We start from the raw sequence: 24721 nt of genomic DNA, 5'->3' as shown, positions 1-24721 counted from the left end.
AAGAAAAAGAGGTTTATTCTGAAGTGCAGATATTGATTTACACAGGAGGAGTAGTGCTGTGGAGTGCAGAAGCAGATGCTTGAAACCAGAAAGAACACACCAAATCCCAATGTGGCCTCTTGTGAGTTGGGTGATCATGGAACAATTGTTAAAGTGAACTTCAGCTACCTCATCTGTAAAACGGGGACAACACCCAGTTTATTGGGTTGTTGTGTGGGTTAAATACAAGTGCCTTGTATGCAAAGAGACTGCTAAAATAAGTATTCAACAAATACAGTTTCTTCTTACCTCTTTTCTTACGTTTCTTTGATGAAAAAGGCAAATAAGAATGATCAACTTCATTCCCTTCAAAGAAAAGCAACTGGGTGTGGAGTTTGGTGAGTTCCTTATAGATTTTGGATACTAGCCCTTTATCTGATATGTCATTTGCAACTATCTTTTCCCGATCCGTCAGTTGCCTATTAGTTTTATGGATTGTTTCCTTTGTCATGCAGAAGTTTTTAATCTTGATGAGGTCCCAATAGTTCATTTTTGCTCTTGATTCACTTGCCTTTGGAGATGTGTCAAGTAAGAAATTGCTGCGGTGGAGGTCAAGGAGGTTATTTCCTGCTTTCTCCTCTAGGGTTTTGATGGTTTCCTGTCTTATGTTCAGGTCCTTTATCCATTTTGAGTTTATTTTTGTGTATGGTGTGAGAAAGTGATCTAGTTTCATTCTTCTGCATGTTGCTGTCCAGTTCTCCCAGCACCATCTGTTAAAGAGGCTGTCTTTTTTCCATTGGATACTCTTTCCTGTTTTGTCAAAATTAGCTGGCTGTACATTTGTGGGTCCAATTCTGGGTTCTCTATTCTATTCCATTGGTCTATGTGTCTGTTTTTTTTCTGCCAATACCATACTGTCTTGATGATGACAGCTTTGTAGTAGAGAATAAAGTCTGGGATGGTGATGCCTCCCGTTTTGGTTTTCTTCTTCAATATTACTTTGGCTATTCGGGGTCTTTTGTGGTTCCATACAAATTTTAGGATTCTTTGTTCTAGTTTTTAGAATGCTGGTGCAATTTTGATTGGGATTGCATTGAATGTGTAGATTGCTTGGGGAAGCAATGACATTTTAACTATATTTTTCCAATCCATGAGCATGGAATGTTTTTCCATTTCTGTGTGTCTTCTTAAATTTCCTTCCTAAGTTTTCTATAGTTTTCATCATACAGATATCTTATATCTAAGAAATGGGAAGAAGATATGAACAAACACTTCTCCAAAGAGGACATCCGGACGGCCAACAGACACATGAAACGATGCTCAGCATCCTTCCTCATCAGGGAAATACAAATCAAAACCACACTGAGATACCACCTCACGCTGGTCAGAGTGGCTAAAATGAGCAAATCAGAGGTCTCCAGATGCTGGCGAGGATGTGGAGAAAAGGGCACCCTCCTACACTGTTGGTGGGAATGTAAACTGGTGCAGCCCCTCTGGAAAACAGAGTGGAGGTTCCTCAAAAAAGTAACAATAGAACTCCCCTATGACCCAGCAATAGCACTGCTAGGAATTTCCCCAAGGGATACAGGAGTGCTGATGNCAATGTTCATAGCAGCACTCTCAACAATAGCCAAAACATGGAAAGAGCCTAAGTGTCCATCAACTGCGAAACGGATCAAGAAGATGTGGTTTATCAATACAATGGAATAGTACATGGCAATGAGAAAGAATGAAATCTGGCCATGTGTAGCAACATGGATGGAACTTGAGGGTGTTATGCTGAGCGAAATAAGTCAGGTAGAGAAGGACAGATACCATATGTTTGCACGTATAGGGGGATTAGGAGAAACTTAACAGAGGACCGTGGGGGAGAAGAAGGGGCAAAATAGTGGGGGAGAGGGAGGGAGGCAAACCGTGAGAGACTCTTGAATGCTGAGAACAAACTGAGGGTTGATAGGGGTTAGGGGGAGGGGAAGAGGGGTGATGGGCATGGAGGAGGGCACTTGTGGGGATGAGCACTGGGTGTTATATGGAAACCAACTTGACAATAAACCATTTTAAAAAAAGAAAATTTTCAAAGTGCAAAACAAAAAACAAGGAAAAGCAGCTGGAAGAACAAAGTGACGTGCATTTAGGAGTCAGGAATTGAGAGAACCAATGTTTCTTGGCAAGTGGCATATAAAATGCAATGTTCATAAAAGCTTAATTTACAAGACTGTATATTCCTTGGGGGCAAAGGGCTGATCATATCTTATTTGTCTCTCTAATCACATGTCTTGGTGAATGGTTGAATATTCAGAGGACATCAATCAAGCTTATAGGTGATTCAATACGGTCACAACTTTGTACTTAGTAGGACTTACTTAGGAGATTGCAAGGGAGGAAAGTCTGGAAATTGGATGACTAGTTCCCAAAGTTTAGTTGTAGACTAGAAGCAAAGTTTGGGCTAGGCAATCTTCAAGAGCTGAAGACTGTTATTGATATAGAGTGGTGATTGGCATCTGGGCAGGCTAGTAAGTGCCATTACATAAAAGAATCTAATTTCCTGCTCTGTATTTTTATCAGAGGTTTCAAATGGAGAATTGGATCATAAGTTTAATGAACCCCTCTTGTAAGAATTTGTAGTAGATAGGAGGGAGGTTTTCATCAAAGTTTAAGTGGTATGGACAAAGGGACAAGATCTGAGGTTGTTATAGGAATCTTTTTCCTCTCAAGGGCCATTGGCAGGATTAAATAATGGCCACAGTGCACACTGCAATAGTAAGGACCATACAGTCAGGAGAAGAACAAGATGGAAAAGAAAAGAAGTAGGAGTTAGGGGATGAAAGCAAGAAAAGGAAGGAAGGTGCTAGTACCACCACTAGTGACTTTAATCACTCCATAGTCATGATTTACCAGTCTCTGAGCCCTCTCCATTTTCTCTTTTTGTCATGTGATCCTGTTTTCTCGAGCCACATCCAGGCAACAGATAGTTACCAAGTGCCTTGTTCTGTAGGTGCAGTGAATGATACAGACATAATTAGAACATGGTTGAGGTGGAAAAGAGCTTTGTTTTGTCTGGCACAGGAGGCTAATACCTTTACTCCAAAATGGAATGAAAAATGCCAAAAAAGGATTCAAGGAAAGTGCTCGAGTTAGAGGAAGCAGAGAAGACTTCCTGGAGGAGGTAGTATTTGAGATATTCCTTAAAGGGTGCAAAGGACTTCAGTAGGTGAGATTGGGAAAGAATCAGGGAAGAAGAAATGGACTGATCAAAGAGAAGAGGAGGGTATAATATGGGTAAAATTATAGCAAATTCTTGCCCTTTTTGTTGTTGTTGTTTTCAATGCACCAGGCACTGTGCTGAGAACTCTAGGTGCATTGCCTCATTTAATCCTTATAATAACCTTATGGGTTAAGGATCCCACTATTGTCCCTATTTTATAGATTAGAAAATTGAGACCAGAGAGCCTATATAAATTGCCCAAATGTCACACAACTATTCAGTGGCAGAGCCAGGTTTCTAACTTGAGCTTATCTGAGTCCAGAGGTCATGCGTGCAACTAACCAATACATTATTTGCAAGCCAGAGCATGGAAAATAACAAAAGTATAGTATGGCTTGAGGACAGAACATGGGTAAAGGAGGAATGGCAGCTGCAGCCAGACCATGGAGCATCTTCTTGGCAGCCTAAGGAGTGGGGGCTGGATCCTATAAACAATAGGAAACCATGGGAAGTTTTAAAGTAGTGAAGTGACAGTCAAAGTGGTGCTTTAAGAAGATTAGTCTGTCAGCAGTACAGAGGATGGATGGGAAAGGGGAGAGAGTGGAGGCAGTTAAAAGGCTATTGCAATATAATAGTCTGGGCGTAAGGTAGTGTGTTAAGCACTTGAACTAAGTAAGAAAGCCAAAGAGGGGAATGGACAAAGGAGAGACATTGTGAGGGAAAAAGAAAAAAAAATCATGACTAACTGGATGTGGGAGTTGAAGGAGGCAGCAAGGTGGGAATTAAATATGTGATACTGAGGTTTGGTGGCTCTCTAACCAGAATAGTAACACTATCCCAGAGTAGTGGGGCTGCTACCTTGGAGAAAAGTTTGGACTGGAGATTGAAGCTGGGAGAAATCTCTACAGAGTGATCATTGCAACTATGGAAATGACTGAGATTAACGTGGGGGAGAGACAAGAGTCAAAGGCAAAAGCTCGGATGCCTCCACTGAGTTGATGTGAAAAAGAGGGACAGTTCTAATGGAGATAAGCAAGAAATGGTATGGGCAAGGGGAAGAAATGGTAAATAGTTGAAAAGGGGTTTGGGAAAGGTGGAGTGATCAACATTGTAAATATGGTAGAGTGGTCGGAGAAAAAAGAGGATAAGAAAATATTATTGATCTGGGTGATTAGAAGATCTTTAATGGTTGACATGGAACAGTTCCATAACAGAGACAGATTTCAAGGGGATGAAGAAGAGAGAGAAGAGGGGTCACATACCAGAGACAATGGGTATGGAGAATGCTCAGAAGAATGTTTGTGGTGAAATTAAAGAACAAAATAGATACTTAAAGGGTGTTAGGATTCCTAAAAGACCTTCCTAGTGTGAGCTGAAGGAAAATATTAATTAACATTTGCTAGTGCATATGTAGAGATTAAAGACTTGGGGTCACAGCAGTAGCACTGTGTTAGGAATTTACCCAAGGGATACAGGAGTGCTGATGCATAGGGGCACATGTAGTCCAATGTTCATAGCAGCACTCTTAACGATAGCCAAAACCTGGAAAGAGCCTAAGTGTCCATCAATGGATGAATGGATCAAGAAGATGTGGTTTATCTATCCAATGGAATACTACATGGCAATGAGAAAGAATGAAATCTGGCCATATGTAGCAACATGGATGGAACTTGAGGGTGTTATGCTGAGCGAAATAAGTCAGGCAGAGAAGGACAGATACCGTATGTTTGCACATATAGGAGGATTAGGAGGAAGCTAACGACCATGAGGGAGAAGAAAGGGATAAATAGTTGGGGAGAGGGAGGGAGGCAAACTATGAGAGACTCTTGAATGCTGAGAACAAACTGAGGGCTCAGGGGGGTGGGGGAGGGGGAAGGGGTGACGGGCATGGAGGAGGGCACTTGTTGGGATGAGCACTTGGGTGTTATAAGGAAACCAACATGACAATAAACTAAGAAAAAAAGATGATAAAAAATAAGACTTGGGGTCAGGTCAGGAGTAATAGTGGTTGAAATAAGATCCTGATAAATGTGCAAAAATGTAGGATCAAGAGCTAGGTGCAATGTTTGCTTTGGTAAATATGGTCATGATACCTTCTTTGGAAAATGAAAAAAAAAAAAGAAAAGAGGACAGCTGAAGTTACATAAATACTTAGAGACGGAATGATTACATTCAACTAGAAACATTCTGAATTTTCAAAGAAGTTTGTACACCATGATCTGACTGGTCTTGCTGTTACCAGTAGATTATCTATAGAAAGGAAAGAGAGTGGGCACAGGGCTGAACACTTCAGGAATGTGTCTCCAAAAACTGGCAGAGTACCTGGCACACAAAGTGCTCAAAAATTTTTCAATAAATAAGTGAGTAAATGGATAAGATTTAGAACAACCACTATGAACCAGGAGTTAGGATGTCACAGAAAGTGAATAAAAGTATCATGGAACAAAAGCCAGCAGAATGGAAAAGAAGAGAAAGATAAATGATACCAGAGTTGGTGAGGACATGGAGCAAGTGCATTGTTCATACACTGCTGGGGGGAGTGTAAACTGGTCCAACCACTTTGAAAGCCTTTGGCAAGCAATAGCTACTAAAACTAAACATATGCATGCCCCATGATCCAGAAATTCTACTTCCAGGTATATATCCAAGATAAATGAGCACATCAGTTCACCAAAAGTCATGAACAAGAATACCCATAGCAAGATATAGAAAATTAACACACTCATAAATGTCAGATGACTGGCCTGAAGTTGCTTGGGTCATAAGTGGAAGAGCTGGGATTTGAACTCAGGACTTTTTCACAGTAAAGCTTATGCATTTGCCTCTAAAACACATTACTATTGAATATCATTTATTATGCCCATCACTTTATATGTATTGTTGCTAATACTTACAATCTTGCAATATGTATAGCATTACCTACATTTTACAGATTGATAAACTGAGACCCAGAATCTGCTTGCACAAATTCACACAGCTAGTAAGTGGTGGATACATTTTTCCCCTTCAAGAGCTGAAGTGTGAACTCAGATTTGCCGAGCTCAAAAAATCCATGATCTTTCTCTTCCATCAAGCAATGGAGGGCTTTCTCAAGTTTTGAAAAGTTTTAAGAAAGAAGCATGGTGGACTGATGTATTTGGCAACATGGGAAGGGTTCAGTGAAAGAATCCTGCCTAGCCTGGTCTTCACCGCCCAAAAGGCAAGGACCAACGCCACAGTTAAGTAATGTCCTCCTCCATCTTTTTATCTGTGATCTACTCACTTTATTATAAGAACCTGGGAACTAATGATGGCTCTAGGTATACTGGTGAAGCAGATAACTATTGTTTTGGCAGAAACCACTCACCTTCTTTTTCAATCCTTTCACTTACTGTAGACCACCCTCTCATATATTTAACACACACACACACACACACGTACACATGCATGCATACACAGTCCTCTAAAACTATTTCCTTACAAATCAACTTTTCATTGCAGAAGGTTTGTTAAATACTCAAAGATGTTTTCATGTCTGAGGTGACTTAATGGCTTTAACCATCTAGTTTAGGAATCCACTTGCCTGGGATACAGTCTGAATTCCTTTCTCAGAGAGGGTGTTCAGAGATTTGTGGCAAGTATCTCCACCATGCCAAGAGTGCCAGAACACTCCTAGTATAACCCTGATCCCCCACATCCTACTACCTTTTCCCTAAAAAGACCCCTCCTTGACCTTGAATCACTACTTTAATAAAAGCAATTGTGGAAGGAGATACTAACCAAAGTGGATAAAAACCCAGAGGGCAAATCAAATTTTGAGGACACCAGGTTGGGCATAGTGGCTCTGCCCTCTGCCAGGTCTTCCTTTATTCCCAAACCAGAACCATGTAGCAAAAGCCTGATTGTTCTCTCTGTCCCTTCTCTTAACCTCCCTCCCCCGAGTTGAAGATATGAATTAGTTGCCATGGTGGTAACCTGTGGCTGTGCTTGATAGCCTGTTCTCTCAGCCAGTTCGAGGCCCTGGATATCTGTTCTCAGTTCCCTTCTTCTAATATTCCCAAATCTAAGCCCAGGACCATATGCCAAGTTCCACAGTATCTGTGTATAGGTGATGGAGATGCCTCACCTGCATCCAAGGTAAGAGAAACAATAAAGAGGAAATGGAGTAACAAGAAAGCAGATTGCTTAAAAGTTGTTTTCTGGGGACAAGGAGGTGAGGGCCACTAATTTAATTAAGGGTTTATGACTTGCCAGCCATAGTAATATCCTGTCCCTTCTTTCATTTGATTCCCTCAAATGATTCTATGAAATAAGAATCACTATCCTGATATACTGTAGGGACAAGGGAGATGGAAACTCAGAGAGGCAAAGCGACTTGCCTAACATTGTACAACTGTGGTTTCAACTTCGTCTCTAGCTGAGTTTCTAAAACAAAATCTCATTGGGTGACACTGATTTATGGTTCTTCATTTTTTTGCAGGAAAGTAAGAACTGCAGAGAAATCTTTCCTCAATCCATGTGCCTGTGAATCTATCCCAGCCTTTCCCTGGGAATAACCCCCCTCCTTGAAAGGTGACCCCTCTTCAGACATCATCTTCTCCTTCAAAGCTCCTTTCCCCCTCTTCATTAACCACTTTCTACATTCCTGAGGCCACTTTTCTCACATTCTCAGGAAGATCCCTGACTTTTCTATCCTATGGGGCCTCTTCCATGACATGGGAAGGATATTGGGATGGGCTGATTTTCCTGACACAAGCAGAACAGAGGACTTGTGTTAGTTTCCTATTGCTATAACAAATTACCACAAAATTTGGCTGCTTAAAGCAATACAAATGTATTGTCTTGTGGTTCTGGAGGCCAGAAATCTGAAATCAGTTTAATTGGGCTAAAATCAATGTGTCAATAGGGCTGCTCTCTTTCCAGAGGCTCCTGAGGGGAATCTGTTTCCATATCTTCTCCAGCTCCAAGAGATGCTCATGACCGCTTCTTCCATCTTCAAAGCCAGCTACATAGCATCTTCAAATCTCTCTTTGTTTGTGTCATATCTCATCTCCTGTGTAGTCAAATTTACCTCTGCTTTTCCCTTTCAAGGATTGTGACCACATTTAGGGCCCACTTGAATAATCCAAGGTAATCTCCCCATCTCAAGACTGTTAATCTAATCACACTGGCAAAATCTCCTTTGCTATATAAGGTTACATTCAGAGTTTACAGGTATTAGGAGCTAATTATCATGGAGGGCCAACTGATCACAGCATCCATGACAAGCAATTGTACCCTTATAGAAGGACATGGTTGTCCTTCATCTAGAGTAGATGAACTGGGACCTCAGGAGTTAGAGGCAGAACTTGAATTGTTTTGAATCAAGGCCAAGTACAGAGCAGGTGACTCCTGCTCTCTGAGGAGAGGTCTCCTTACTTGCACACTACCCCTGCAGAGAGAGGTAGAAGGTGAAGGCATCTTTCATTCTCTTTTCCAAAATGGTTGCCTTACTGTTCTTCTGTATGCCTGGGTGCTTTCCTGGCAGAAGAAGGTGGAGGAAAGGATGAGGCTCTGGCTCCAGAGACAAAGGGGGGCAGCTAGAACCCCTTCTAGTTGAGCTCTACTTTCCCTCTCTCTCTCCATATTCAGTCTCCTCTTCCCTATCTTTGTGGCCAATCAGGTACCTCCTGTTTGTTGGAAAGTGAAGCAAAAACAAAGTGAAGCCCAGGGTAATAAATAGAGAGCAGAGAAAAAGAGGCTTCTATAGGAAAACTCTTATGTTGGCCCACCCCAGGACAGAGAAGCCTTCTCCATCCAGCAGTCTGAGGGAGGTGAGGAATTGTGGACGGCTGTCAAGCAGAAAAAGCGGAAGTTACAGGATCATTCCTTATAACAATTAGCTTCTTTTCCTTAGCACTGAATATTGCTGTCTAGGATGTGGAGACCTTCAAAAGTCCCTTTCTACAAGGTTCTCTGCCCAGTGCTTATCATGAAGAAGAGCTTCAATCACATCTGGCAGATCTGTGCTAAAGGCCATTGAAGAGATTGGATAGTAGGGATGCGGGGCAGTTAGATTCTGAAGAACAAGAGAAGACTGGGTGCCAGGAGAGTGTGGGGTGTGCCTGGCTATAGAATAAATGTTCATGGTCTTGGAGTGTCAGCAACAGCATCACAAGCTCACTGAGGTTTGATTTATGAGCACCAGATGCAGAGTTGTGAACTTATGATTTTTGTAGAGTTTGCAGCTGGCTCCCCATATTTTGTTCCTGCTCAAGGACATCACACATTACATTACTCAATGCTCCTCCTTATATATATAAAAGTCATGACAAATTTTTCTCCAAAGTCAGAGCCAGGCAAAAGTTTGTTTCTCCTATTGAACATGTCTGCTTTCAGCTGTCAGACAATGAAGGTAATGAAACCCATTATATGGAAATAACCCTCCTCCACACCCTAGCCAGAAGGTTGACATAAACTCTCCAGCTGTATGAGAAATTTTAGGTCTGCTGAGAGGGGGTGTATCAGAGGTGAAGAAGGAGCCAAGGACAGCTCATAGAGCTGGCTCAAAATTGGAGAAACAGAGTAAGCCTCAACTTCTGAAAAGGAGGACTGACCAGCCATAGATGAACACCTGATGAAATGTAGAGAATTCCCCAGCAAGAATGATGGTACCATCAAATTCTAAGCTAAACCATGCTGGGAATTCTTGAGTAGAAAATTAGGATCTGGGCCTGGCCTCCAGAGTTAGGAAGAATGAGAAATATGTAGGAAACAGATCTCAGATGAGTCTTTCAGTTGAGTATCACTGATTTGAAGGACCAAGAAGCTCTGGAAACTGGCAGTGCTCAGGCAGAAGAAAAGGCCTAATTGTCCATGTGAGGTATAGGAAGATCTGTGGATCTGAGAGCTTTACAGAAGCACACTGAGCCAGCTGTGAGGAGGTATAGGAAATATTTGACTTTCTATATCCAACTACTGCCCCCCCCAGACCAGTTCAATTATACTTTCTTACTACCCTTTTTAATTGGCCATGAGACAAATGGGTCATATATTGCAAAATCCATGAAAAGACTGCCATAAAAAGTACTACCATAATCCAAGTGTTAACATAGCATTTTGATTTTCAACCTGGTTGCCAGGAAACTCAGTTCTAGATTGCATGCATGATTGCTTTAGCATTCTGGAAATATGAAGGGGGTTAGTATATTTTGTTTGTTTTCATCTTCTTCCTTTCATAGTGCTTTTAATCTTGGTTAACAGATTTTTGTCTAATTGTACCAAGAACTGACCAATTGTATTCTTAAGTTTCTTTTTTAAGAGAAACAGAATAAATAAGCATATAGATACATGGCATTTTCTTTGTGGATTCACCAAATTCCTCATATGCCCTTACTTGCATTTAATGTGGAAAGGATATTGACCTTGACTCAATCTATCCTCACCTTTGTTCTGCAGATTCATTGCTATTGACCATGAGAGGGTCTGGGCCAGTGTATGTCCTGTTAGCAATGGGTACAGTCATTGCTACAAAGGAAAGAAAACACCTCATTTTGTTAGATGCTTTTATTACCAATGGCATCACAATAACAATTTCGTCAGGTTTCTTGCCTTGCAACACCTAACAGCAAGATGTTTTTGATACTTCAGTAACTAAAGCTTCTTTAATGGGATCCATGATGGACCTGCCTTGTTTTGTTCTATCATGAAAAATGTTATAGGGAAGTTGTAGTATATATTTTGTTGGTAACAATGCCTTAGGCTATTAAGGTCATTTGTTATTTTCTGAAAGCAAGAGAGATAATGCTCACTAATAAAATTCACTTCACTGCGGGTAGCTTTGAGTTCCTTTCCTACAGTGTTCTATAGTTCCAAGGCAGTGGATCTGTCTCCCGTTTTCATCTTTCTTATGTTCTTAGAAGATGAGGAGGGGGCTTAGCTCTTTCAGTGAGGGGGAAGTGGACTTCATCTGAATCACAAATAAGTCACCAGCAAGAGGCAGCTTAATGCAAAGTGCACCACGTCTTTATAAGTCCTCTCCTGTCCCTGGCTTCCTGTTAGCTTCTCCTAGTCTCCAGAGTCAAGCCTGCTTGGACCACTGATTCTGGCATCTCCCTGAAGACCCTGCCCTTTACTCTATTCCTACTCTCAATCCAAGATTCAGGCATTGAAGTTCCCCTTAACCCAATTTCTCCCCGAAATGAAAATGCAAATGTGCCTGCTTTATTGTCTGTTTGTATTAAGCTTCTACAAAAGGCTTTGTGCTAGGCACAATGCTCTGTATGGGGCAGTATGGGGAGGTGGAGATGGGGTGAGCAGAGTGGACTCTGAACCTCAGTGGGTCAGCAGCTGGAGTGCTTTGTATTATTCGGGCCTGTGATGGGGGTGAGGAGAGCAGAGGCATTGGATGTGGACAGAAGCAGGGAGAGGTATTATGGGCTCCATCATGAAACTGGAGGGAGTTGAACTGGAAATTTGAAAACCATCTCCAGGAGAGGAAGCTGCAATTTCTATATTACTCTTTCTCTAGGCACAAAACTATTCACAATTCTACTGTCGTAAGAACTTGAGCTCCTCAAGGCATGGGAGAAGAGCACAGTAGAGGGTGCCAAATGAGAAAGGCTATGGGTGTCCCATCTTTCTTCCAGACCAATTCCAAGAATCTGGAGAATATACTTTTACTCAGATACAGTGCTGTGTCATGTTACACACAGGGACCTGAGGTCTGTTCCATGTGAGTGGGACATTGACAAGTTTGTGTGCTGATGGTTTACCTGCAATACTAATTCAAGATGTTTATTTTTCTAGCTTCTATTTTAAAAATCCACTGGAGGGGTGCTTGAGTGGCTCAGTCAGTTAAGCATCTGACTTCGGCTCAGGTCATGATCGGCTCATGGTTAGTGAGTTCGAGCCCCCTGTCAGGCTCTGTGCTCAGAGCCTGGAGCTGCTTCAGATTCTGTGTCTCCCTCTATCTGCCCCTCCCCAACTCATGCTCTGTCTCTCACTCTATCTGAAAAATAAATAAACATTTTAAAGAATTTTTAAAAAGCCACTGGAAGTTGAACAACATAAAGTTTCAACTTTGACACCTGATGGATTAAACCCACTCTAGAGGGTTGAAGTTTTAGAATCAGTATCTGACTGGATTCCAGCATATGAAAAACAGAGGTTTTTACAGTGATGGGCAGAGGTGATGGCAGTATGCAATATGCAAATCAACAGCTAGCTTTTTTTTTTAACGAACCAGAAGAGTTATTTCCAGTTGAAATTCTCAGAAACACTATAGGAAATTAGTATAACTGATTGATGTAATCTCATGTAATAAAAATGGGAGCTGAAGCCTGATCCCTCCAGAACAGGTGATTAGAGGCAAATGAGGGGCAGGTTCCCATGGCAACCATTTGGCTATCTCATACCCAAAGGAGGTCTCTAAAGGGGAAGGTTTGTGAAGGAACACAGATTTTCAAGGAGAAGGGAGAGGAGACCTTTGACTTTTAGGCACATGTTGGAGTGCTTCGGGAAGTAAGGTGATGTGGAGGTAACTCCAGAGTTGCTCTGTGAGAACTGGAGAAAGATTTTACTGTTCTAGTCTCTTGATGCTTGAGAATCACCCCTTTGTATGGTTATTGCTTTCACTCCAACGTCCTCTGAGGGGAGCCGGTTTCTCCTGACAGTACTGCAGGCCTGCTCAGGGCCATGGTGGATGTGGGTGCCTGATGAATCCATCATGATCATCCCCTTCCTTTTTCTCCACAGAACTGCTCTCTCCTCCTTGAATTCATAACCAACCATTCTGGCCTGGAAGGGGATTGGGAGAATCTGGGGTGGCAGTGCTTGTGCTGAGAGGGGTGTTGCAGGCCACAACATCTCTTTTTGTGAGTGTGGCTTAAAGCTCTCTGCTGGATCCCTTTTATTAAATTAAGGTCTTATTTCACGGTAGCCACCAGGGGAGAGGGGTATAAACCCAAGGGCACTGTTCTTACTCTGGAGACTTCTCCAGCTTTCTGTGATCATTCTTAAACTATAACTTCTGCCCTATCAACCTGTCTCTCCTGCTTTCATCCTCTCTCTTTTCGTATGAGGTATTACAAAGTCTGCTTTTCTTTCCTCAGTTATTTTTACTTCTCTGTGGTTCCACTCCCTGCTCCTACTCTTTCCTCTCTTCCTCCTGCACATGCTCCGAAGGACTTTGCTGACATCTGTGACATCAGATTTGATAAAATGTCTGTTTGTCTGTCCCTGGAATTTCAAGAACCTTAAAGGGAGCCTGAACTAGGCCACCAGCTTCACTGGAAAACAAGGATAGGTGACAGGGTGTGACAATTTCTAAATTCCAACTATGTGTCTTCACATATGCTGACTCACTGTATCTGCAGAACAGCCCAGCAGAGTAGACTTTATGATCATTCCCATTCTGCAGATGATGAAACTGAGACTCTCAAGATTCAAATGACTTCTCTGAGGGATTAGGGTTTGTAAATTCAGAATCAGGATTTACATCCCAGCTTTCTAGCTCTAAATCTGGTTCTTCTCTCACTCCCTTAGAAAAGCTTGGGGCTTCGAGGGCCCCAAGGACATGTTATTGTTGGCACCTGACAACTGCCAGACCACAGAAGGGGGATTTTTGAAGACTCATTCTGTTTGACTGTTTGGCCTTGCAGTGGTACCTGATCTTGAAGTTCTAATCTGTTTTCACTCAGGGTGATGGCAAGTAATACATTGTCATCCTCGCAGAGGAGAATATCCTGTTCCCACCATGGGCTTTAGATGATGTGAGTCAGGAGTTCTCACCAATTGGCTTCTTGATTTTTTTCAGTCATTTGTCCCTTCATTTGTACATTCATGCATTTAACTCCATTGAGTATCTCTTAGGCACAAGACACGTTGCAAAGAGTGGAGGATCCATTGATGATGAATTAATAGTCTCTGCTTTTTGGTAGCTTGTGGTTTTCTGGAAGATTAGAGACTTCAGTAAATAATAGCAGTGTGATAAGATACAAACAATGGTAAAACTGTGGACTGATTTGTAGAATGGGGACTTTGACAAGAGTGAGGAGATGAGGTCAGTTGGGAGGATTTATCTTTGTAGGGAACAACCTTTCCTGGCTCACAGCTACCCAACCCCCTTCCTTCAGGTTCCTATGAGTAGCAGATACTCAAAGTCTATACTTTATTTTTAAAATACGGTTATTTTTTTTTGTGGGGTGGAGAGGGTATGTTCATCATATGAATCATCAATCAGTGTCTTTAAAGAAAATAGAAAAATAGAATGCCCAAATGCTTTTTCCCATTGAAGTTCTTGGAAATATACCAGGAAATTAGCCCACAACTGATCGATGCAATCCCCTCAAAGAAAAATCATTCCATACAAACATATCCAATTAGTCTAGAGAACTTGGGTTGCCTAGGTTCATAAAGAAGTAAGTGGGATGCATTTTTTTTTATTTACTTGCTTTATAAATAAATGTCCCTGCATTAGAACATGATCTTGAAGTGCTGTCTTCTACACAACCCTTTTCCTGTCCTTCTCCCTAGGCATGGGTGCCCATGTGCACAGCAGTGACCTTTTTGCCCTCTAATCTTCTTTGAAAGCTTGTTTTCTCTGGTTGTTTTTCTGGAACAAACCTGATACAGAAATTTACACTGTGGTGTGAATGGATAAAAAGAACTTAATGCTGTACCTTCCATAAGATTTTGCATTTTAATAAAGACCAGTCACTTAATTTGGAGAAAATCTTTCTTTTCAAGTTATGATTGCCCACAATCAGTGTATTTTTTGGAAACTTGTGCACAAGGCTCCAAATTCCAGGTCTTTTAGACTTTAAATTCCAATGGAAAATTTTAAGAAACCAGTAAATCTGACTCATGGCGAAACATTTTGGGGTAGACGTGGCTCTTTCTCTTCCCTATCAAGTTTCAACTCTGGCACAGTTGCTTGGGGTCACATCTGTAATTCTCTCCCCTTCCAAAGTACTTTTGGCTCAACTCTACTCGTATTTCTTTGCAGTAAGCCATTGAATACTTCTGATCCATGCAGAGTAGAGTGGAGAACTGAAAGTGTGCCTCCATCTTATTTGAGGTGTGAAGATGAGGAAGATATTATGACGTTGTTGGACAATTGACCTGATTCTGATTGGTTGTCAGGATGAGAGTCAGTCTCTCCTCATGCATGTGTTCTGTGGCAGGTAAGCTTATATGTCAGTTCACATATGCATGTGACCACATGTGTTCTTGCATATATTTGAAGATAAAAGGGTTTTAGGGTATTGCTGAAAGATGGATAATGATAATAATGGAATACTGTGGTATAGACACTGTGCTAAGAGAGTTATACATCCACATAACTGTGCTAAGGGAGCATGCATATGAGGTAGGTTATCTTTATTGCCACTTATTAAATAATCTCTTTGCCCCATATGGGGCTCAGACTTACAACCCTGACATCAAGAGTCACATGCTCTACCAACTGAGTCAGACAGGCACCCTTATTATTGCCATTTAAAAAAATTAAGAAACTAAAATTCAGATACATTAAATAAATTTCTTAAGATATGAACTTCATTCTTGATCCAGAGCATATGCTTTTGACCACTATACTGCACTGCCTTTCCATGGGAGTGGGTAGATGGATGCGATTGACTGTTCCAAACTGAAGGGAGATACAAGTATGAACAATGTTCTAGGGGTAAGAATGGCCAACGAGTGCCCCATGGGCAGTAAATACCCCAGTCTACTGTGGCTAGAGGCAAGAATTCTTATAGGGTAGTAGAGGGAAGAATTCCTGTAATGGTTGTCCAGAGCCATGTTGTGGAGAGTCCAGAATATTTATCCAAAGAATGTATCTTTTGTACTTCAATTATTAAAAATCAAGTTTCAGGATCTAAAGAGGTTTTCAGAAAGTATAAATGAAAATATTTTCAGAATTTTACAGAGGCCTTTGCAGATAGATCAAACAGTAAAGCCTGTATAGTAACATATTTAATAAAAGTAATCATTCAGCACCATGAGCCTCAGATGAGGTCTATTGTGAGTTACTTTTCCTTTGCACATCACAGAAAAAATATCCAGTATTGAGATTACCAAGGTAATTTGTCTTACGGTTAATAGGTGGTAGGAGAAAATGATGTTTTGTTGTGTTGCATTCCACAGGGGCCAAAAGGTTCTGTTTGGCCTATATAGCATTTACAAAAAAGGTACTGGTCTAATAATCCCAAAATGACAATCTTGGTAACATCACAAAATAACTTCTATTGTTGGTGGAACAAGTGGGATTCTAAGTAATAATGAAGATGACTACCTATTTGATGCTCTCTGGCCTGGGAGACTAGGGGTGTGGATTCTCGTTCAGCTACTAATGAACTGCGTGACCTTGAGATAGTGACTCAGTTTCTTTAGACATCAGTTTTCTCACTTATAAAATGTTGGAGTTGCAGTAAAGCCCCTGACTTCCCTCCTTGCCACTTTTTTGTGTTTATTTTTTTAATGTATTTTTAAAATTTTACAAGTAATATGTGGGTCTTTTTTGGTTTTAGAAATGTTAAACAATACCAAAGTCCCCCTTCAGCCCTCTACTTCATATTTCTTCCAAGATAGAAATTGTATTTGTAGTGCAATCTTCCAAACAATTGTTGCATATCTGTAGATATATATATATATATATATATATATATATATATATATATCATTTTGTGGGGGGTTAGTTTTAAAATAAATGGTCTAGGGGCGCCTGGGTGGCTTAGTCGGTTGAGCGTCCGACTTTCGCTTGGGTCATGATCTCTCGGTTTGTGGGTTTGAGCCCCGCGTCGGGCTCTGTGCTGACTGCCAGCTCAGAGCCTGGAGCCTGTTTCAGAGTCTGTGTCTCCCTCTCTCTCTGACCCTCCCCTGCTCACGCTGTCTCTCTCTCTCTCTCCTAGAAATAAATAAAAACATTAAAAAAAAATAAAATAAATGGTCTCAAACTGTATGTTTTATTCTACAAATGGATTTTTTCAGTCAACAGCATGTCTTGGGAATATTTTCATGTCAGTACCTATAAATATGTCTCATTTTTAATAACTACTGCATACTATGCATATACTATCATTGGCTTAGCTATTTTTTCCTCCAATAAATATATAGGCTCTTTGCAAATGATCACAGTTACAACTTTGCAGTGAACAGCCTTAGACATCTCTTTGTACATATGTGCAACTGTATCCTTAGGGTATATTTCTCTGATGTGGAATTGCTGGGTCTGAATCTTTCAGTTTTATTAAACACTGTCAAATTGGTCTCGAAACCAATTTATACGCATGCTAGCAGTTTCACTGCAACTTTATCAATGAGTTTTAATTTCATTTATTCTAATCAGTCAGTGGTTCTATTGCCACTGATAGGGACTGTTTTTAAAAAGTGGTTTTTTTTTTTTTTTTTTAGCATGACTCTACTTATTCATTATCTTATGCATTTAGGTGTTAATCAAAATTTTAAAAAATTTAAAGAGTGTAAACATGGGTGAATTATATATAAGAACTCTGAGGAACCATGTAAGAAATGCTAATAAAATTTTAGTAGAGAGATCAAATAAACTATAAGATAGAAACTAAACTCCAAATCGACAAAAGCAGAACACTGGAGAAAGAGAAGTGAAAAGAGTAGAGTCTTAAAATGAATTAACCCAACGGACCACATTCAGTCAATGAGGTGTAATCAACATGTAAGAGCAGAACTTAGAAATATGTGTTATAACTGTAAGCTCAGTGTGCTGAATAAAAACAGTAACGTTTTATGAGTACTAAAATATGATCAGCTACAATGCTGTATATCATGTTGGGAACAGCTAGTTTCATGAAATAATTTGGGGCATCTAGTGAGGTGATCATAATTTTTATATTTCAATCTGTTAATGCAGTGAATTGCATTAATAAATTACCTAATATTAAACCATATCCATTTCATGGGAAAAGTCTTACTGGTCATGACTCATGCTGTACTTGTCTTTGAACACATTCCTAGATTTGAAATGCTCATAATCTTGTTTAATATTCTGCATCTAGGCTCATAAGCAAGATTGGCCTCATGGTTTTCTGTCTTCTCCTGTCTTTGACCAATTTTTGACATGGAAGTTATGCTAGACTTGCAAAATTAATGGAGAATATCTCTTTTTTTTTTCTCTATGCTTCAGAACATTTTATAGTGCATGACAGTGACTTGTCCCTTGAGGAGTTCATAGAACTTGTCTTTGTAAACTTTTGGGCCCCATTCCTTTTTGACAGGATAGATCTATGATTCTTTTCTAGATTATTGGCCTATTCAGGTTTTCTACATTTTCTTGTGTCAATTTTAGCAATACATGTTTTCCTAGAAAATATTTCACTAAGTATTGATTTTCAAAATTTTACTGTCATAAAATTATATGTAACTACTTTACTACAACATTAAATATCCTCCACATATGTATTTATTACAGGTATTGTTTCAAACATTGTTTATTTATACCACCCATCTGTTTTCTTTCTCACATTTCTCCAAAGGTTTATGTATTTTAGTAGCCTTTTCAAGTAAAATGTTTTAGGTTTTATGGGTCCACATTACCCTATTGTTTGTTTGTTTCTGTTCTTATCAAAATTTCTTTATTTTTAATTTTTTTTTTTATGTTTTATTCATTTCTGAGAGAGACAGACAGCGTAAGCAGGGGAGGGTCAGAAAGAGAGAGGGAGACACAGAATCTGAAACAGGCTCCAGGCTCTGAGCTAGCTGTCAGCACAGAGCCGGACATGGGGCTCCAACCCACGAACTGTGAGATCATGACCTGAGCTGAAGTCAGACGCTTAACCGGCTGAGCGCCCTAGGCGCCCCCAAAATTTCTTTAAACTATGCTTTTATATTTATATTTGCTTTTATTTTCCCTGAATTAACCCTCTTGTTCTTTCCCTAACACCTTGAATTTCCTAATACATTTATTTAAACCAAGATGTTTCTTTTCAGTGCCATTTTGGCCATGTTCCATAGGTTTTGCCTTATGGTGCTTTTACTCTTGTTTATTTGTAAATAGTTTGCGATTGTAATTTATATATGTATATTTTTTCTTCTTTTTTTTACAAATAGTTTATTGTCAAGTTGGTTTCCATATAACACCCAGTGCTCATCCCCACAAGTGCCCCCCTCCATGCCTATCACCCCCCCTTACCCTCCCCTCCCCCCATACCCATCAGTCCTCAGTTTGTTCTCAACATTCAAGAGAAGGACAGTTACCATATATTTAGACATATAGGAGGATTAGGAGGAATTTAACGGAGGACCATGGGGGAGAACAAGGGGGAAATAGGGGAGAAGAGGGAGGGAGGCAAACCATGAGAGACTCTTATAGAAGATTTTTAAAAAGATTTTATGGAGAAATTCTCAAAACTCCTTTTTGCTCACCAGTGTTACGAATTTCCAATTGTATTGGTATGTTTTCAGAGAATATAGCCTTAATGTTCTCTGCCTTCTTAATTTGTTGAGATTTTGTTATCATACACAGTCACATTTTGTGCATGTCTTATGTATGTTTAAGGAATGCAAATTCTCTGCTGATTGGATACATGTGTGTAAGTTTCTGCTGTATCAGACTCATGGGTTCTACAAATTCTTTTCCTTTGTATTCATGTTTCTACTTGATCCGTTGCAGAATTTCTGAGAGAGAAGTTGTGTAAAAGTTTCCCATTAATGTTGTGGATTTCCAGTTTCTTGTTTTCTTATCCATATTTATTTCATTTATTTCAAAGTTATGCTTTTTATGACTAATCTAATAATTGGTATAGCCAATCTAATAATTGGTACTGTAGTCTAATAATTGGTATACCCCCTTGGTAGATTATACCAATATGAAATATTCCTTTGGTCCCTTTTAATTTTTGTCTATGTTTTATTTTGCTTGGTATTACTATTGTCACACTGACTTTAGTTTTGTTAGTATTTTCTTCATGTATCTTTCTCAATTTACTCTCAAGTTTCAAGTGTCATTTTGTTCAAAATGTGTCTCTTTTAAACTGGATATGGCTAGGTTTTGTTTATTTGTCCAACCTAAGATTATCTGTCTTTTAACAAAATTTAGCTAAGGAAGTTAATATAGTTACTGATATTTATGATGATCCTTGGTGTCGTGTTTCTTTTCTGATTTTCATGATTTCTTGTTTTATTTTTTCTTTTCCAGCAACTTTTTGGAAGATAGCATTTTCTGTGTTTTATTTTTTGTTCTCTAGTAGTTTGGGGGAAGTTTTATATTATATCTCATATTCTAGCTGTTATCTTTAATTTCTTAAATTTAAACATCTATTTTCCATACATTTCTAGAATGTATAATTATCTATATCTTGATCTTGAAAAAGACAACAACCATAGCAGTATTTTACCTCCCTTTTCTCTTTTCTCCTAAACCTCAGAATTTTCCATGTAGAAATCATCTGGGATTTAGTTCCATTTTGTTATTTTTTTAAGTCAGTGGTTACTTAGACTTTATGACCATTTTTACTGACTTTTTGAACTCATTGTTTCTATTACTGCACATCATTTCCTTTGGTTCATTTTTCATTTTGCTAGAGTACATCCTTGGTAATTCATTCAGAGATAAATTGCAGGTGCTGAAATATCTGAATCTTTGCATACTCAATGAAAAATATCTTCATTTTGCCCAGACCCCAGCCCTCCAGTTTAAATGCTGGTTTTTCTGACCATAACATCTTTAAGTCCAAATCATTTTTTCTCATTAATTTGAAGCTAATCCATTACTATTATTTAACATTGAATATTGCTTATGAGCAATCTGATGTTAGCTTGATTCTTATTTCTGTGTAGGTTGCCTATATACTGCTTTGGAAACATTCACAGATTTTTTTTTTCTCTTTCTTTGGAGTCCTGATATGTCAGCATGATGTGTCTTAGGTTTGGATATCTTTCTCTTTAAGTTAGCTTTCCCTGAAATTGGTGTGCGTAATTTATTTGAAGATTTTTTGTCTTTTCTCAACTCTCAGAAATTTTATACTTTTTTTGTTTGTTAGATCAATTTTCCTTTCAGTTTTCTTTGTTACTCTTTAACTCCTATTTACTCTGTTTCCTTGGGCATTCGTCCTGATTGCTGAGTTTGGTGACTTTCTGTCATGATTTTCAACAAAATGTTTGTGGATTTTTGGTTAGTGTTCATGTTAGGTTTTGAGAACTCCTGTTTGCTCCAAGTGATATTTGTTTTTCTCACAGCCTGCACACTTAATAAGAGCTTAAGAGAGAACAGGGCATGCTTCTGAGTGGAATGTGTAAGTAACTCACCTTCTGGTCATGGGCTTTTCCTGCTTTTCCTGAGTGTGGCCAACCAATTGGATCCCTATCTTGCTTCTCCAGACCAAGCATCCACAATAATTATTCTAGCCTGGGACAAACACCTATACCACCCATTACTTGACACAGTTGGACAGAGAAGAATTCAGGAATTAAGCCACTTAGCTGCTCAATATGGAGTACTCTAACAAATAATGATTTTCCTATGGCTTTCATATACTACCTGTTTCTCTTGGTTTGGAAATCATCTGGAGTCATACCGATCTTACTCCGCTGTCCTCTACAGTGTACCTTTTTTAAGGCCTTACCTTTCTCCATTAGTCTTATTCTCTCCACTTTAAGACTGAAAAGGATTCCTCAAAATTTATGTTAGGAAAATTATACTTCTTATTTTTAATTTATGTTGGAGAGATATTAACTTCAGATATATTTTATTCTGCCATTTATGAGTATTTAGGGCTTGAGGGAAAACTTGACATGTGATCCCAGGCTACCTTTAGTCACGTTCTACAGGAATAGACTGACTATAGGCATGTTTTCCTTCCTCTCAACTACATCTCACCTCCAATACGGAAACAGTTTTCTAGGAGGTGCTTCATGCAAACTTTGAAATAGTGAGCAAAGTTGAATAACCCATAAGATGATGGTTTTCTGAAGAATCTCTTGGGATCAAAGGGGATAATTCTAATAGACTAAAGAAAATGATCACTCACTTTTAAAATTTGCTGAGTCCAGATACAGTGCAGAATGTACCAAATTCGTAGACAGGTTTGTTGGCTGATTGTACTCATAGAACATTGACTTGAGACACCTACCATTTAGAGCTTCCATTTAAAACAAATAAAAAGAGAAGTTTCAAAATTCACATTTGTACACATCCACTTCTTAAAAATTCAACTCTTTTCACATATCTGAGAGATAAGACATGAATCCAGTGTGTGAAGTATGTTGAGGTAAGAACTTTTAATGGAATCAGGTCAGGAAGTTTGGTGGAGTCAGATAAAGAGTATTTTGCAATGTCAAAGTGGCTTCAGTAAAGCAAAAGGAGAGGTAATTTGCAGATGAAAATTTTAGATTCAGTATAAAATTAACATACACGCTGGATGGGTTCTCATCTAATAAAACTGAAGGTGAGTGCTTGGTATCCTAAAGGCACAACAACTTAACAAAATTAATCTATCGTACTCCATGTGCTTAAGTACTACAAGGCTTCAATGATGCATTTTTCATTAAGTGACTGGGTAAATATAATTGTTTGTGCTAGAAAGTATGAATTCTTATCCTAATTTATTGAAATTGGAAATAAAAAAACTTATTTAAGAACTCACCGATATTGGGGAGACAGAGAAAGGGGCATCATTTTATTGTAGTTAACATAACTGGATAAAGAGGGATGGTTTGAGCTCCAAATGGGCTTGAGCCAACAAGACTATTTCAGGACCCATTGATTCATTCTTTCCAGATAGTTTTGCCCCAGGCTGAGAGGGTTAGGCAAAGCTTCCACTACCCCTATCTAACTTCTCTGATGTATGTTGGACTCCTGCCTTTATGTAAGAATCAGACTGATCCAGAAAACAAGGGGGCTAGGCTAGAGAGTGACCTTTGTATTTCTGTCATGGTTTCCAGGGTAATCCTAGCAAAGGAAAGAACAGTCCAGGGACAAGTCCAGCCTTTCCAGTGCTATGTATGTCGGAGTAGAGGGGAGTTAAGAAGAAAGCTTCTGCTTTTGTTGATGTGAAGAAGACCCTAAGACAGAAGCCTCTCATCCCAAAATATATGTCTCATCTGCCTGTCCCTTTCACCAGACATTCCAACATTAATTAGTCATTCAATCTTTTAACAGACGAGAACTCTGGAGAAGTATAAATTATTTATGCCCTACAAGTCCTCTCAAACTCTGGTATCAGACAGGCCCATATCCAAACTGTCACTTGTCTTAAGTATATTCTTATTTTAGTCACAGTTTGCCCATCTGTCAAATGGGAATGATAATATCTACCTCAAAGGTTGATATATTAAATAAGAAGAGCAAATGTGAAAGCACCTAGGAAAATGCCTGACATGCAAGAGCTGTGTCCTCACTTCATTGGATAAACTTAGGAGGGAGATGCCAAGGTAGGGTATGAAAATGGCCTCAAAAATATGTAGAGAAGTCAGCCTCGACCAAAGAAAGGAAAATACAAAAAGGCCAACTGTGACTCAGAATTCTGTCTGGAGAAATTGCCATGGTCCCAGGGCCTGGAGTAAGCAGCAGCAGCAGCAGCAGCAGCAGCACCAGCCTGCTGTTAAATAGCATGGTGGTTCAAAAAAGGGCTTCTTGGCTCAGTCTTGGTTCTCAGCCAGTGGAGGGGGATTCTGCTTATTAGTTGTATGATATTGGGCAAATTACTAATATCACTGAGCCTCAATTTCCTCTTCTGTAAAACTGAAAGTATAACAGTGCCTTCCTAAAAATTATTATTAGGCTTAAATGAGTTATTATGCATACAGTATTTGGCACAAAGTAAGTGTTCAGTAAATATAAGTTGCCATTAATATCAGCATCTCCACCATAGTGATTATTTTTTAATATATACGTGCATATATTTATTTTACGGGGCCTCTAAAATATTTATTTTCACTATAAATGCTATTTAAATTCAATTCAATTTCTGGAGTATTCCGGTTCATCACTGTGAATATTACCTCTTATTATTATTATTATTATAGCCTAGGGTTAATACATTAGTGGAAAGTTCCAGAGCATTCAGTCCTGGGACCAGATTTCAGGTGAATCAGGGGAAAACAGAAGATTCTCTCTGGGTTTATTCTATTTGTTTCAGGGTCTTTTTAGGTCTGGTGGTACTCTCTCCCCAAAAGTCTAATTTTTTTCCCTGTTTCCCTTCCTGCTCTTTACCCTTTCATAAACTGTATCCTCAGAGTTTCTAAGGGAAGACTCCAACACTAATTCATGCTAAGATTATGAATGAGTATTAACTCAAATGCTGCACTTTCCACTAAATTTACACTTTTAATAAGGGCTTAATTTCAGAGTCCATTAGTTATTTCATTCCCTTCAAACTCCAGGGATGAATTAGCAATAAACAAGTGGTTCATGTACAGACTTTTATGGTCAGTTTTTCATACAAACTAGGAAATGAAAAACAGCTTGTGATGGAAGTAGCTTAGACCAACATGACCAGGGCATGTGAGGAATGACCTAGGTCCAAAGAGAGAGATTCGAATAAACCAGGAAAATGACTTTCTTAACCACCATTGTTCATTGATGCCAACCCCAAAAGTATAGGT

General features: G+C 39.4%; 1 pseudogene; it reads right to left on the bottom strand.

Moving 5' to 3' along the window:
• The window catches only part of LOC120244341, a 34991-nt pseudogene extending 11262 nt beyond the window's left edge, over window positions 1-23729 (bottom strand).
• Window positions 23730-24721: the final 992 nt, after the last annotated feature.

The sequence above is a fragment of the Hyaena hyaena genome, unplaced genomic scaffold (genome assembly GCF_003009895.1).
Source record: "Hyaena hyaena isolate Hyena2069 unplaced genomic scaffold, ASM300989v1 scaffold_383, whole genome shotgun sequence".
Taxonomy (NCBI): Eukaryota; Metazoa; Chordata; class Mammalia; order Carnivora; family Hyaenidae; genus Hyaena; species Hyaena hyaena.
Note: the sequence above shows the minus strand (reverse complement) of the source record. Positions and strands in the feature narration are given on the sequence as shown.